At 45.2% G+C, this 15399-nt stretch overlaps 1 protein-coding gene across 1 annotated transcript in view; it reads left to right on the plus strand.

Annotated features, from left to right (window-relative positions):
- Positions 1-15399, plus strand: part of USP19 (ubiquitin specific peptidase 19) — a 3461697-nt gene that overhangs the window by 753796 nt on the left and 2692502 nt on the right. The window lies entirely within an intron of this gene.

A 15399-nucleotide genomic window follows, 5' to 3' on the forward strand; every position in this document is an offset into this window, starting at 1 on the left:
GTTATCCTCATAGCCCCATTCTGGCCTCGACAGATCTGGTTCCCCTTTCTGCGGTCTCACTGTGTGGCTCCCCCATGGATTCTGGATCAGAGTCCAGACCTAATCTCGCACCCAGCGAGATGCCATACCCCAAACCTGGTCAATCTCAAACTTGCTGCTTGGTTGATCTAGTTCCATTAATGGCTAGGACTCCCGGTATCTCATCCCCCATTAAGGCCATTCTGGTGGCGGCTCATAAACCATCTACCAGGAAACTTTACAACAGTAAATGGAAACGTTTTTCCATCTGGGCCAAAGATAAAGAATTGGACCCTTTTACTGTCCCTATTCCGACTATTCTGGACTTCCTTTCTCTGCTTTTTAGACAGGGAGCAAGTGCCTCCACAGTCAAGGTGCAGTTGGCGGCCATCTCCCATTTTCATGTGGGGGACGGCATAGGTTCCTTGGTATCTACTAAGTTGTGCAAAACCTTCTTAAGAGGCGTTTTTCTTTTGAAACCACCTGTCAAGACTGTGGTTCCCCCGTGGGATCTCACTCTGGTCTTACAAGCCTTAACGAGACCACCTTTTGAGCCGGCGGCCTCGGTTCCGTTAAAGTTCTTGTCTTGGAAAACTGCTTTCTTAGTGGCTATTACTTCGGCCAAGAGAGTTTCAGAATTACAAGCTCTGTGTATTAAACCTCCATACCTTATTTTTCACAAAGATAGAGTGTCCCTCATGACTAACCCGTCTTTCTTGCCTAAGGTGGCTACAGAATCAAACATTAATCAATCAATAAATCTTCCTGTATTTTTCCCAAATTTTCACAACAAAGGAGAATATACGTTGCACAAATTGGATGTACACAGACAACTGCGTTTTTACTTGCACAGGACTAAAGAGTTTCGCAAGTCGGACCAGTTGTTTGTTTCTTATGCAAAATCAGCCATGGGCAAGGCAATTGCTAAAGTGACTGTAGCAAATTGGATCTGTCAGTGCATTATGCTGGGATACACCTCCTCTGGGAAGCCAGCTCCCGTTGGCGTCCGTGCTCATTCCACAAGATCTGTAGCTACCTCAACAGCCTTTTGGTCTAGGGTTCCAGTAGACGATATTTGTTCAGCAGCTACCTGGTCCTCATCTCATACCCTCATTTCTCATTACAAACTGGATATCATTTCCAGAAGTAGGGCTTCTTTTGGCTCCGCGGTGCTTCGGAATATCCTTTCGTAAGGACCACCCAGGTTCTATAGGTTAGCTGGGGACTCTGTCCCACAGGTTGCAGATCAAATGAAGTAACTACTTCAGATATAGAAGTTATGTACTCACCATAACGTTCCATCTGAGTAGATACTTCATTTGTCTGCAACCAACCCCCCCTGCCATCCCCCGAACCTCGGGAAAATTATCTGATCATTTGGAGTTGGTTTCTGTCTCGAGTTGGTGAGGCAAAAAAAAACGATCTGAGGTAATGTGGTCTAGGGGATTATGGGTAGGGGGGAGGAGCTACGAGCTCGGATCTTGGAGCTTGGAAAGCTGCCGGATCGGATCCGAGACCCACAGGTTGCAGACAAATGAAGTATCTACTCAGATGGAACGTTATGGTGAGTACATAACTTCTATTTAGTATTCTTTCCCTCCTTCCTTCCCGTCTTGCCCCCTAAGATTGGGGTGGATAGTCCCCTTTCTACTTCCACATTGTTCCCTCTTCCCCTCTGTACATGCTCTAAATTTTCTGAGCTTAGGCTTCTTGGGGACCTGTGAGAGGGACTCCTATCTGTTGGGGGCAAGAGAGCCCTAAGTTTATGGCACTGGCCTTCTCCCTTTATACCCAGAGTGCTTGATGTTGGTCAGGGTGTCTGCCAGCCTCAGGAGGAGGAGAAAATTCTCTGTTAGTCAGGCCAGCCAAAGGCTTCCACTGCAGGAAATCCCATCAGTTTTGACTATAACAATGAATACATTCTACCATCTACATTTATGATAAGTGTAGACAACTGTACTTTTTCTATTGCATAGATCATTATTCATTGTTTACAGTGTTTGTATGACTTGATACTTCTTCATGGCCACTAATACTGTTTTGACGAGGTTTTCATGACTGCATTCTCAGAACATCTCAGATGATGATAAAAATAAGATCTTAAATTCTCTGTTGGATAGAGATTTAGTATTAGGCCCCTCTGTTGAAGAGATAATCAAAAGTGTGATGAAAGGGGCAAGCTGAAGAAGGGAATCTATAAGATTTTTGCCTGCCTCCTTTTCCAAATTTTCCGAGGAATTTCCTGTCTTCTCATCCAGTTGTGGAAAAAGCAGAATAAACAGTCTGAATAAAAAAACAGGTAAACAGATGTCTAAGACGAAGTGCAAAGAGGTTCCAAAAAGAAGTTTTGAACCTCACAAAACCAAGGACAGTCCAAGTCTTGACTATTCAAGAGACCTTCTGAACCCGTATCACCCCGGCCTCTTTTTTCTTCCTGAAGGTCTTAATCTCAATTTTTCTGTTTGGCAGCAGATAGTTTTAAACAAATGGGTTCTGAAAGTCATTCATTAAGGTTACAGATGGCAGTAGGAGGAAATTCCTCCTTTCCAGGGATATCCTCCAGATTAGACTGTTTTGTTTTCACCTGTTCTTCATTGCATACTGTACCAAAGGGTGATACAGCTAGTTCCTCCTTCAGAAGTGGAAAAGGGTTTTTATTCATGGATGTTCTTGGTGCCAGAGAGAGAAAATTCTTGGAAACTAGATGTTCATCGTGTTTCACTGTTACAGTCATTACAGTTGGGTTATCCTGCTGGCAGGCTACCCGCAGTCGGCCTGAATTCCAAAGTCTAGGTCAGGCGTCGGTTGCTGTCGCCTCCTCCCTGACGTCAGTGCGCCAGGGGTATAAAAGATGCAGCCAACGCCATTTTCTTCAGTCTTTCTTGCCGCGCGGTTCCCAAAGCAAAAGCAGTTCGCACATGCCGGTCGGCCGACTCCTGAGATTTTCGTGTTCGAATTTCAGATCCGAAGTCTTCATTAAATGCTAAGTACCCCGTTGGGGAAACTTTTTTCTTGCTCCAGACCTATGTCAGAAAAAGTTAATAATTGTATTTCTTGTGGGAAGCAAATACCTCATAGGGACTTCCATTCTTACTGTATTCCTTGCCTAGGCCCTGATCACGACATTGCTAATTGTCGCTTTTTGCTAGATTTAACCAAAGCACTATTAAGTGTCGGTACGATTTTGCATTTCCTTATTTTGGCAGAAGATTTAATTACACAATGTCGACGGATAGCCATCCAACTATCGCAATTCAAAAGAAACGCAAAGAAAAGGACAGGCCGGTTCTTAGTGAGGCGCTTTCACAGCCTCTGACGCCCGCTACTTTAGAGCCGCAGGCCGCTTCCGACTCCCACATGGAGCCGACTAGGCCACTGGAAACTCAAGGTATTGGAACCTCGGAAACTACTGCCTCAGATGGGTCCGGAGCCGCTGAGCAGGCATCAGCTTCTGAGGGTGTTTTCAGGCCTACACAGTTATATGTTAAAACGACTTCAGCTTCAAAGGCAAAGACTAAAGCACCTCTAAAGACAAAGAAACAAGTACAGCAGCCCCATGGACAGGCCTCCATGCCTAAAAAACAGATGCCCAAAATGACCGAAGACCTAATTACTTTGATCAGGAGTTCCCACCCCCCTCCTGATAAGAGGCCTAGGCAAGAGAAAGAATATGAATCTTCAGATCAGGTTTCCATTTCTTCTGATTCCTCTTTTGATCAGGAATACTCTGTTCCTCCCTATGAGGATTCTGATGCTGGAGAATCTATCCCTTCAGCCTCTCCTCCTGAGGATTTTTCTTTTGGGGAACCTCTGACCCAGAAACTATCTCTCAGGGTCCCAAAGGGGTCAAGGCTTCCACTGCAAAAAACCCTACCCCCTCTGACAGGGATTCTAGAGCACTGGACAGATGAGGGAAAAAGATTTACACTTCTGCTACCTTGGCTATAAGGGCTTTAAATTGTCAGTTTCATACGCTTAAATATCAGCAATATTTTATGTCACTGCTTAAACAGAAAATGTTGATAAATTCTGAATGTGCAGAAAACAAAGAAATGCAGGATTTATTGCATGCAGCTGAACAAGTGGGAAAGCATACTTTGCAATGTGGTTTTGATTCTCTGGAGGCCTCCTGCAGGGCCGCTGTTACAGGTTCTGTCATCAGGAGGCATGCTTGGTTAAAGGAACAGAATCTGCCTGATCATGTTAAAGCAAAATTATTAGATGCTCCATTACAGCATGATACCTTATTTGGTGTTAAAGCAAAAGAAGTGTTGAAGAAAATGGAGGACAAAGCTAAATCTATGCAAACAGTCAAGGATTTCTTACAGGTACAGCCTCCAAGATTTAGCAGGCACTGGCCTACAAAGAATTGGTCCTTTCCAGTGTCAGGCAGGCCACAAAGAGGCAGATACAGACGCCCTAGAGGCAGATCCCAGCCCCAAGGCTCATATAAGTCTAAACAATGGGTTACTTCTACATCCAAAAGTGGAGAAGACAAATCACAGCCATACAGGAAACAGTCCCAGTGAATTCCCCCTGCCTGCACCAAGCACTTATCTTCTGGCAGCACCTTTAGGGGGAAAACTAGCACTTTTTTCTCAAAATTGGCACGTAATAACCCTGGACAAATGGGTCTTGGATATAGTGTCACAAGGCTACAGGTTTCACTTTCACACCCTGCCAAGGGCAAACGGTTTGCCAGACCTGCCAAAAAATCAATGGGCAGAGGCACAAAAGCAAGTGTCATCCCTCATGGACATGAGGGCCATTCAGCAAGTACCACAGCAAGAACAGGGACAAGGATTTTACTCAAGACTGTTCTTGGTGCCCAGGAAGGACAAAGCCTGGAGACCAATACTGGACCTTATATATTCTAAACCCATATCTGGATATTCCAAGATTTAAAATTTTGACTCTGCAGCTGCTTCTGCCCATGCTGGGCAAGAAGGCTTGGCTTGTGACTTTAGACATAAAACAGGCATACCTGCATGCCCCAATCAGACAGTCATGTAGAAGATACCTCAGATTCATAGCTGGCTCAATGCACTACCAATTCTCTGCACTGCCCTTTGGCTTATCTACTGCGCCCAGAGTCTACACAAAATGCCTGGCTCCAGTAATTGCATTTTGCAGACAAGGAGGAATGCAAATATATCCTTACTTGGACGACTGCCTTATTCAAGCAGAGAACAAGGACATTCTACTACAGCATCTGGCGTTTATAAAAAGATTACTAACATGCCTAGGGTACACAGTAAACGAAAAGAAATCAAAACTAGTACCCTCTCAAGAGATAATATTCCTGGGTGCAAGCTTAAATACAACTGCCCAGGTGGCTTATCTCACTCCAGACAAAGGCAACTGATTACTTATTTCAAAATGTTGGCAACAAAGACCCAGTTATCTGCAAGAAAAATTCTGCAGGCTTTGGGCTTCATGGCATCCTGCATTCTGCTAATTCCATATACAAGACTGCATATGAGGAAACTTCAATGGTATCTAAAAAGTATTTGGACTCAACATTGCCACAGCCTGGAAGCAATAATTACTCTCATTCCCTCCCTGCAACAGGAGTTTCGATGGTGGGCAAAGGCCTGTCACCACAACAATGGGCAGCCATTCGCTTTACCCACAGCCAGGCAGATATTAACAACAGGTGCATCAGATTATGCCTGGGGGGCCCACATGTCAGGAAGATGTATTCAGGGCACATGGTCCGCAAGCCAAATGCATCTACATATCAACCAAAAAGAGATGCTAGCTGTTCAGAATGCCCTGACAGCCTTCAAGGATCTACTTCATCTGGGACAACTACTGATAAAGACGGACAATACTACAGTCATGTGGTACATAAACAAGCAGGGAGGCACTCATTCCTACCCCCTATGCAGACTAGCCATGACTTTGTGGGACACAGCATTGACTTACCAAGTACATCTGCAGGCACAATTCCTGCCAGGAAAGATAAATACTCTGGCAGACGAACTAAGCAGTAACCTCATGGATCCTTATAAGTGGAAATTGGATCCGCAAGTCTTCAGCATGATAACAAGGAATTGGGGATGCCCGGACATAGATCTGTTTGCCTCCCCTCACAACTGCCAACTACAGAGATTCTGCAGAAGGACTTATCACAAGCAAGCATGGAAAGTGGATGCTCTATCTTTCAGCTGGAAAAACTTAACAGTATATGCCTTTCCTCCATTGCCTCTCCTCCCCAAGGTACTCCGAAAAATCAGACAAGAGAAGCCAAAAATGATACTGATTGCCCCAGACTGGCCCCGCCAGCACTGGTACCCAATCCTAAGGAACTTGTCTCAATACCCAGCCTGGACATTACCTCAAATTCCTCACTTACTGTCCCAGCATAACAATCAGATCCTGCACAGCCAACTCAAGACCTTAAATCTGGCAGCATGGCGTATAATGTAGTCATTCAAAACACACCTCTCTCTAAAGCAGTGATGGATGTTATTTTGGAGGCCAGGTGGCCTAGTACCAGAAAATCTTATGCTGAAAAATGGAAGAGATTCTGTGCTTGGAACCAGGCACAAGGGATTGACACGACTGTACCAAATATTCCTCAGATTTTGCAATATTTAACTGAGATGCTGGACAAAGGCCTATCCTTTTCATCAATTAAGATTCATGCCTCTGCCATTTCAGCTCATTACAGTACAGAGCCCACCTGTTTTTTCTCATCCTTTATTAAGGCAGTACCTCAGAGGAGCCAAAAACTTAAGGCCTGCAAGGAGATCACCAATACCTGCATGGGACCTCAATTATGCCTTGGAAAAACTCACCCTGCGTCCTTTTGAGCCAGCCGCTGCAGCTGATATAAAATTTTTATCATGAAAAACAGCTCTGCTCCTAGCAATAACCTCTGCAAGATGAGTCTCAGAGCTACAGGCACTCATGGCTGTGGAACCTTTTATCATTTTCCATCCAGATAGGGTTTCTCTGAGGACAAACCCAACATTTATGCCCAAGGTAGTGTCCAGTGTGGCCCTTAACCAAACTATTCATTTGCCTATTTTTTACCCAAACCCACAGAATAAGGGTGAGAGACTTCTGCATTCTTTGGACATACACAGACAGCTGTGCTTCTACTTGGACAGAACCAAAGCTTTCAGAAAGACTGAGCAATTACTAGTGGCATATGCTGCAGGATCACATGGAAAAGCTATCTCAAAGCAGACTATTTCAAAGTGGATAGGCCACTGCATTCGTTTCTGCTATTCACAACATGGCAAATCAGTGCCTAAGGGCATTAGGCCACATTCAACCAGAGCAGCAGCCACTTCCGCAGCCTTCCACAGGGGAGTACCAACCAAAGACATTTTAGAGGCTGCAACCTGGAGTTCAGTGCACACTTTTACAAAGCACTATCACTTACCACTCTACTCTAAATCCAGGGCAGGCTTTGCCACTGCAGTTCTGCAGGGCCTCATAGCCGCTCCTAATCCTATTTAGCTCCAGCCTCCCAACCTTAGCTTTGGGATTCAACCCAATTGTAATGACTGCAACAGTGAAACATGATGAACATAGTACAATTGTATATTTGCCATAAATGTAGATGTTCCGAGTGTATTCACTGTTGCAGTCCAGGTTACCCTCTCACCATCCCCCTTATCTTTGCTGGAAGTTATCTGTACTTCTCTATTCTATACAACCTATGTGGTGTATTTGCTTGTGGATGAAGGAAAAATTTGCCTTGGTGCATGCATGCTTTATTGACATCTTTGGGGGCACCTGACATATGGGGCAAGAAAAACTGAAGAAAATGGCGTCTGCTGCATCTTTTATACCCCTGGAGCACTGACGTCAGGGAGGAGGAGACAGCAACCGACGCCGGACCTAGACTTTGGAATTCAGGCCGACTGCGGGTAGCCTGCCAGCAGGATAACCAAATTGTAATGACTGCAACAGTGAATACACTCGAACATCTACATTTATGGTAAGTACACAACTGTACTTTCTTGATCTTTCTTTCCTTCCTAAATCGGTTTGGTAGTGCCCATATTCAAACTGTTGCTTCACAACCTGTTGCTATTTCCACTTTCAAGTTTCCCGGTGACACTAGACTTAAAAGATGCTTATCACATCCCTATTCATCCAGACTTCAGACCTTTTTTTTTTTTTTAAAAGGTTTTGTGTTTGAGTCACATGGTCAGTTCTTTTCCCTACCCTTTGGGCTATCTACTATACCGAGGGTATTCACAAAGTGTCTTACTCCAGTTAAAGCTCATTGCATGCTACAGGGTATCCACATCTTCCTATATTTAGACAATGTTTATCTTTGCAGAGTCTTTACATGTCGGGTATCTTTCTGTTGGGTAAGAGATCTCTCACACAAACTAGGATTCCAAGAGAAGATTCTGAAGTCTTTTTTGACTCCTTCAGAAAGAAGACAGCTCAGTTCAAACAGCTTTTCTTCAACAGGAAATAATAGATCTTTACCTATATCTGTTTCTAGGGTTTCCACTTCAGTAACTGGTTAGGAATACCTCAGGATTTTGAGTCTCATGGCATCTATGATTGTTATGATACCCCTGGGAAGACTGCACATAAGAAAGATGCAATGGTATCTGAATTCTCTTTGCCTCCAGCGTCAACATCCTTTATCTTTTCAATTCCAAGTGCAGGGGGTTTTCAGAAGAGAAATCTTTTGCTGGAGGCAACAGATATCTTTAAATCCAGGTCTCCCTTTCTGCATCCTTGCTCTCCAAGTCGGTCAGTCACCACACATGCTTTGGACATTGCTTGGGGAGCAGTTTGTGTGGGACACCATGTACAGATGAAAGCACATAAATATAAAGAAGATGCTTGCCATGATCAAGGTACTCAACTCTCTAAACCATCTTTGGGCCCCGGAACCTCTTCAAGTGTTTACAGAATACCACTGTCAGGTGGTACATCAGCAAGCAACGGGAGGTGGGAACCAGGCTGTACCCCCTTTGCAAACTAACCATGTAGCTTGGGATATGGCCTCAAAGTGCACTGTCATTGTACAGGCATCCTACATTCCGTCAAATCAAAATTGTGTGGCAGGCAAGCTGAGCAGGATCAGGGACCCTCATGAATGGAAACTAGTTCAGGGGATGTCCTTCTGTTCATCTGCGGCAGTGTTATTTACATGGAGGAGTTGCCTGTCCAGGCGACCTGACCTCCGCCAATATACCAAAGTCTTTTGCTACTGTAAGGTGTGCAGTATGTCCCATGTAGGCAGCTATCGGACGTAGGCCATAAAGGTGATGTACGTACACACCATCCCCAGAACTTCTTTGCTGCCAGTTGGATCGCCAGTCCTGGACATCACTCTGCTGCCAGATGGATCGTCAGTCCTGGACATCACTCTGCTGCCAGAATCAAGCGTTTCTTCTAAAGATAAGTGCCCTGTTGGGGAACCTTTTGTGTCTTCTGCTTTATCCTTTTTTCCCTTGAGTTAGTGTCATCCAGAGAAGGGAACTGTGATTGTGGAAGACAGATTCCACACAAAGATAGTCATGCTCAGTCTCTCTTTTCTCTTGGACCCCACCACGACAGTAAAAACTGTTCTGTTTGCCAGTCGTTCATTGCCAAGACTCTTTGGAGCGGACTTTTCTCCCTCACAATATATCTAGAGAGCCAGCACTTGAAAATCTTTGCTAAAAGCGCTGTGGAGGGTTTCTCCAGCCCAACGACTGAGATTACAATGAAGCAGAAGGCTAAAAAGCCTAGGCCCAAAGCTTCATCTGTGCCTCTCCCTGTGGATGTCTCTCTAGAGGCGCATGGTAGCCCAGAAACGCGTTTTGCTTCTGATCTGGATCCTCAGGCCAAGCCCGATTTGCAGGCTGCCTTAGACCCGGACAACAGCACATCCAGGGAGGCGTTACAGGCATCTGGTACAGATGTCCAAGTGGAACCAAGGCTCATTCTGTCAGAAGGCTGAAGGGGAAATCACGTAAATCCTGTTGAGGGAAGAAGTCAATTTGAATATACTTGAATGCAGGCCTACTTTAGAACCCCTGTCCTTATATTGGGTAGATGTGCCTGCTAAGAAAAAACAAAAGACTAAACATCCATCCCCTCATCAGGACCCCCAAAAAGAGTGGCAAAATTTTGCCCAAAGATTATTTAGGGCCTTCTTGTCCTTGCCCCATACTCCTACCTTCTGTTGGCCTACCTCACCCCAAAAAAGGGTCAGACAACAACCTACTTCAGAGGAAGAAGTTTCATCTGATGATGAAAGTGACTCCCTAGCCTACTCCTCACAAATTCCTTCACCATTAGACTATGCCTCCCCTGAGGAAGAGCCTAATTGGATGGATTCACCTATGGAGGAAATCTCATTTGGGAAAACCCTTTTAAAAATGAGGGACCACTTCAGGTGGGACAGCACTCAAATGTCAGATGTTCAGAAGAGGTACTATGACCTTTTCCAGGTGGAAACCCCTAGCCCATCAGCTACCCCACCGGTTATTCCAGCCTTTTTGGATGCCTTTGCTTCCACATTCCTATATCTTGACTCTAACCTCTGGTCCCTAAGAAGCTAGACAGACACTATTAAGTTCCTCAAGACTGCAACTTCCTGTTAAAGGCACCTGTTGCAGACCCCTCAGTCATCTCCGTGACCTCAGACAAAGCTTTGTGGTCCCTTCCTTTCACCTCTCCCCTCCTCTCTGACAAAGACAGTAGGCAACTAGAGAGGTTGGGGACGAAAGTATACACTGGCTAACCTAGCCTTTAGGGCTTTGAACTGCTAAACACATATGACTAAGTATACAGTGGAACTTACCTAAAATTGTTTCTGACATGCCTGATTCAGAAGTCAAGGCCTTGGCCTCTTCCCTTATTGCTGCATCCTCCCAGGTGGCCCATCACTCAATAAAATGCAGCTATGATGCTGTTGAGGCAACCTCAAGGACAGTTTCCTTTGTCTCAGTGTTGAGATGATTTGCATAGTTAAGGCTTTGACCCCTCCCTGAGGACATTAAGGCGAAGCTCTTGGATGCTCCCCTTGGCAATTCTGTATTATTTGTCAGGCTTCAACTAATTTCTTCAAATCACTGCAGGAAAAGAATAGAGAGCTAAAAGAACTCAAGCACATCTTGGTCTTACCAGTCTCCAGATTCCACAGGAACTATCCTTCCAAACAGGTATTCATTCGCAAGCAAACCTGACCCTCTCATGCTAAGCCCTCCAAGGAGAGCAAGAAAGCTCATCACTACTCAGCTCCCCCCTCTTCCCACCCACATAAGCAGCTTTTTCTTGACAGAGCTGTTTTTTTCCTGACTCCTCAGAACTTCTTTGCTCTATCTCTTTCCTTATACCTCTCTCTATCCCTTCCAGCCTGGGAATCCATCACACAAGACACCTGGGTCTTGTACATCAGAAAACAATGATATTTCATGGCAGGACAAATGGTGCCTCCCTTCAGGATTATCCCATAACTACCTGCAGAAGAGGCACCCCTCTTCCCCCAGGTATTGGCAGACCTGCTGGAACAGGGAACCATACAACCAGTGCCCAAACACTAAAAAAGGAACAGGCTTCTATTCCTGCATGTTCCTAGTACCCAGAAAGGAAGGCCCCTGGAAGATCCATCCTAGATCTCTCCTTCCTAAACATCTTCCGAAAGGTGCCCACCTTCAAAATGCCCACCCTTCTGACCTTGTTTCCCCTGATCCTTCCACAGGCCTTTCTGGTGTCCATAGACATCAAAGAAATCTACCTGCATATTCCCCATTCATCCCAAGTTCAGGAAATTTCTTTCTTTGTGGCATCCTGCCACATTCACTTCTCCACCTTCCTTTTGGTTTTTCTACAGCCCCAAGAATTTTCAGAAAATGCTTAGCCCCAGTAGTCGCAGTCTGAAGACTCCACGGCATTCAAATTTTAGTTTACCTGGACGACCTCCTGTTCCTTTGGGGTGTTTGCCTGGAACTGCAGAGGAGTCTCCACTTGGCCATTGTCATCCTACAACAACTAGGATTCGCAATCAACTTCAAAAAAAATCTGCACTCACCCCATCCCAAGATCATGTCTTTCTGGGGTGCAGATTCCAGACAGACAAATTGATAGTTCCCTTCCACCTCGAGGCACAAGGAGGTCTACCAGTCTTTTTCAAACCTGCTTCCCATGCACATTTTTTCAGCAAAGCAACTTCTCAGAATCCTTGGAATGATTGCTTCCACCATACCTATGCTGCCTTTGGCAAGGCTTCATGTGAGGAAGTTTCACTGATTTTTGAAGTTGTTTGGACACAACATGCCCACTCTGTGGAACTTCAATTTCTGCTTCTTACCTTGTTTGAAGAAGGAGCTTCTATGGTGGAGCCAACAAATGTCCATCAACCTGGGACTTCCCATACACCCCCTGCCCCCAACTCAAGACCTTTACACAGATACTTCAGATACAGGGTGGGGGGCTGTGTTTAAGTTCTCCTACTGTACAAGAGCTATGGTATCCCTCTCAGAAAAAGGATTGCATAAATGTAAAAGAGATGAAGGAATTGATTCTAGTTCTTCAGTCCTTTCAGTCCCTTCTCAACCCAGGCCAGATGAGGATCTACACAGACAACATAACTGTTCAAGTATGAGAACAAGCAGTGGGGGGACCATATCCTACCTCCTGTGCAGATTAGCTTTATAGTTTTGGAAACTAGCCCTCCAACTTCAGATTTCTCTGTAGGCAGTCTACATCCCCTTCAGTCAGAACTCTGTGGCAGACACCTTGAGCAGATCCACAACACAAGCCCACAAATGGATGCTTCACAGGTATGGGTTTCTGGACGTAGTCCACCAGTGGGGTATTCCTCAAATAGACTTGTTTTGCCTGCCTTCTGAACAGACAACTTCCAAGATTTTGTGCCAGGGAACCTCGCCCCCTGGCATGGAAAGTGGATGCTCTAGCAATATCCTGGAAGGGGAAATTTCTGTATGCATTCCCTCCCCTTCTACTCATTCCTAAAGTCCTACTGAAAATTCAGAAGGACAAACCAAAAATCTTGCTGGTAACTCCCTATAGATCAAGACAACATTGATTCCCCCCTTCTCCTGCACCTAGCCAAGGGCAATCATCACAAGTTACCTCACAGAGTGGACCTACTCGCACAACACAAGGGCTCCCTCATCTACCCACACTTGGCAACTCTATAGCTGACTCTCTGGTTGATAGAGCCCTGATGCCTTTTAGACACCTATTCTCAGAAGACATGATTCAAGTCCTGCAGGAGGCCAGGAAATCTTACCTATCCAAATGGAAAAGATTTTCGATGTGGTGTCTTTCTTGTAATCTGGACCCTTTAACAGTGGATTTCCCTCTGGTTCTTTCTTACCTGTTTGAGTTGCTCAATACTGGCTTAGCCTATTCATCTGTAAAAGCACATCTATCAGCCATTTCTGCTTGTCTGCCTCCCTCAGCTTTTAGATTTGAGGCCACACAGTTCTTCAAAGGTGTCCTTCATATTAAACCTTCCAGTAGGACTGTACCCCCTCCCTGGGACCTTAACTTTGTGCTAGAGAAGCTGACCCTCACACTCTTCAAGCCCACTTCGTCTTGCTCCTTAAAACACTGTACCTGGAAAACTGTCTTGCTGCTAGCCCTAACTTCTGCTAAAAGTGTGTCTGAGCTCCAGGCCCTGATGGCTTCTCCCCCATTTTGATCTTCCACAAGGACAGGGTCTCCCTTCGCATCAACCCCACCTTTATGCCCACAGTGATTATTGAGTTGCCTTTAAACCAGGCTATCAACCTACCAACCTTTTTCCCTTCTCCCACACCACCAGTGAGAAGATTTTGCACACACTTAATGTGCACAGACAATTCAGATTTTACCTTCACAAAACTAAATCCATTAGGAAATCAGGCGAGCTGTTTGTCTCATTCCATCCCAGGGCGCTGGGATACCTGTGTCCAGACAAACCATTTCTAACTGGATTTCCAAAACCATTACCTTCTGCTATGCCTACCATGGGAAACCCCCTCCCTGCTCCGTCAAAGCTCACTCCACCAGAGCAGTGGCCTCCTCTGGTGCTTTTTCAAAGGGGCTAGATACCAATTCTATCCTAGAAGTGGCTACCTGGACCTCTGTCCACACCTTCACCAAACATTACAAGCTGGATTCCATCTTTGGATCTAGTGATGTGTTTGTCAGAGCCATTCTTCATGGCATCCTGGAAAATTCATCTGCTAATTCCACCTCCCTCTCTGCATGAGCTTTGGTACTCTCCCTAATGTAAAGAATACTGCAACAGGTGAATAGAAGGACATGTGATAGTTCTGTAAGAACTTACCATAACGATAGATGTCCTTCTCTTCTGTGTTGCAATATTTTGTCCCACCCCTCTTCCCATGATTCTTGTATTGACACACTATTCCTTGGACTGTCCTCCTGGGGCTTCAATTCTGAGGATGGTGCGCATGTATGTCACCTTTATGGCCTGTGTCTGATAGCTGCCTGTGTGGGATGTACACATCTTACAATAGTAAAAGACTTTAGTATACTAGCTGACATCAGGTCATCTGAGCAGGCAGCTCTCTCTTGTCAAGAATACTGCAACAGAGAAGAGAAGGACATCTATTTTTATGGTAAGTTCTTACACATCTATTTTGTCTTCCAAGATTTGATCCATCTATGAGGAGTTCCTCAAGCAGACCTTTTTGCCTTCTCTGAACAGTCAACTGGCAATATTCTGTTCCAGGACTCCATGCAAGAAGGCCTGGGAGACAGATGCCTTTTCTTTTCCTTGGACAGGAATGTTCCTTTATGCTTTTCTACCCTTTGAGTAATATCCAGGGTACTTCTGAAGATTCAGAAGGAATCCCCCAAGATGTGGTGACTCCCTTCTGGCAAAAGCCGCTGTGGTTCTTCCTTTTTTGGAAAGGGCTGGGGCAGACATTCATCGTGTTACACTGCTGCAGTCATTACACTTGGGTTATCCTGCCGTCAGGCGGTCCCGCAGTCGGCCAGAGTTCCAAAGTCTTGGTCCGGCATTGGTTGCTGTCGCCTTCTCCCTGACGTCAGTGCGACAGGGGTATATAAGATGCAGCCGACGCCGTTTTCTCCAGTCTTTCTTGCTGCGCGGTGCCCGAAGCAGAAGCAGTTCGCAAGTGCCGGTCGGCCGACTCCTGAGATTTTCATTCCGAATTCAGAACCGAAGTCTTCTAAAAAAGCTAAGTACCCTGTTGGGGAAACTTTTTCTTGCCTCAGACCGATGTCAGTAAAAGTTAATAACTGTATTTCTTGTGGGAAGCAAATACCTCATAAGGATTTCTACTCCTGTTGTATTCCATGCCTAGGCCCTGACCACGACATCACTGGTTGTCGGTTTTTTGCTAGGTTTAACAAGCGCACTATTAAACATTGGTTTGATTTTGCCCGACATTATTTTGATAGAAA

This window comes from Protopterus annectens, chromosome 7.part1 (genome assembly GCF_019279795.1).
Source record: "Protopterus annectens isolate FY-2018-M chromosome 7.part1, PAN1.0, whole genome shotgun sequence".
Classification (NCBI taxonomy): Eukaryota; Metazoa; Chordata; order Ceratodontiformes; family Protopteridae; genus Protopterus; species Protopterus annectens.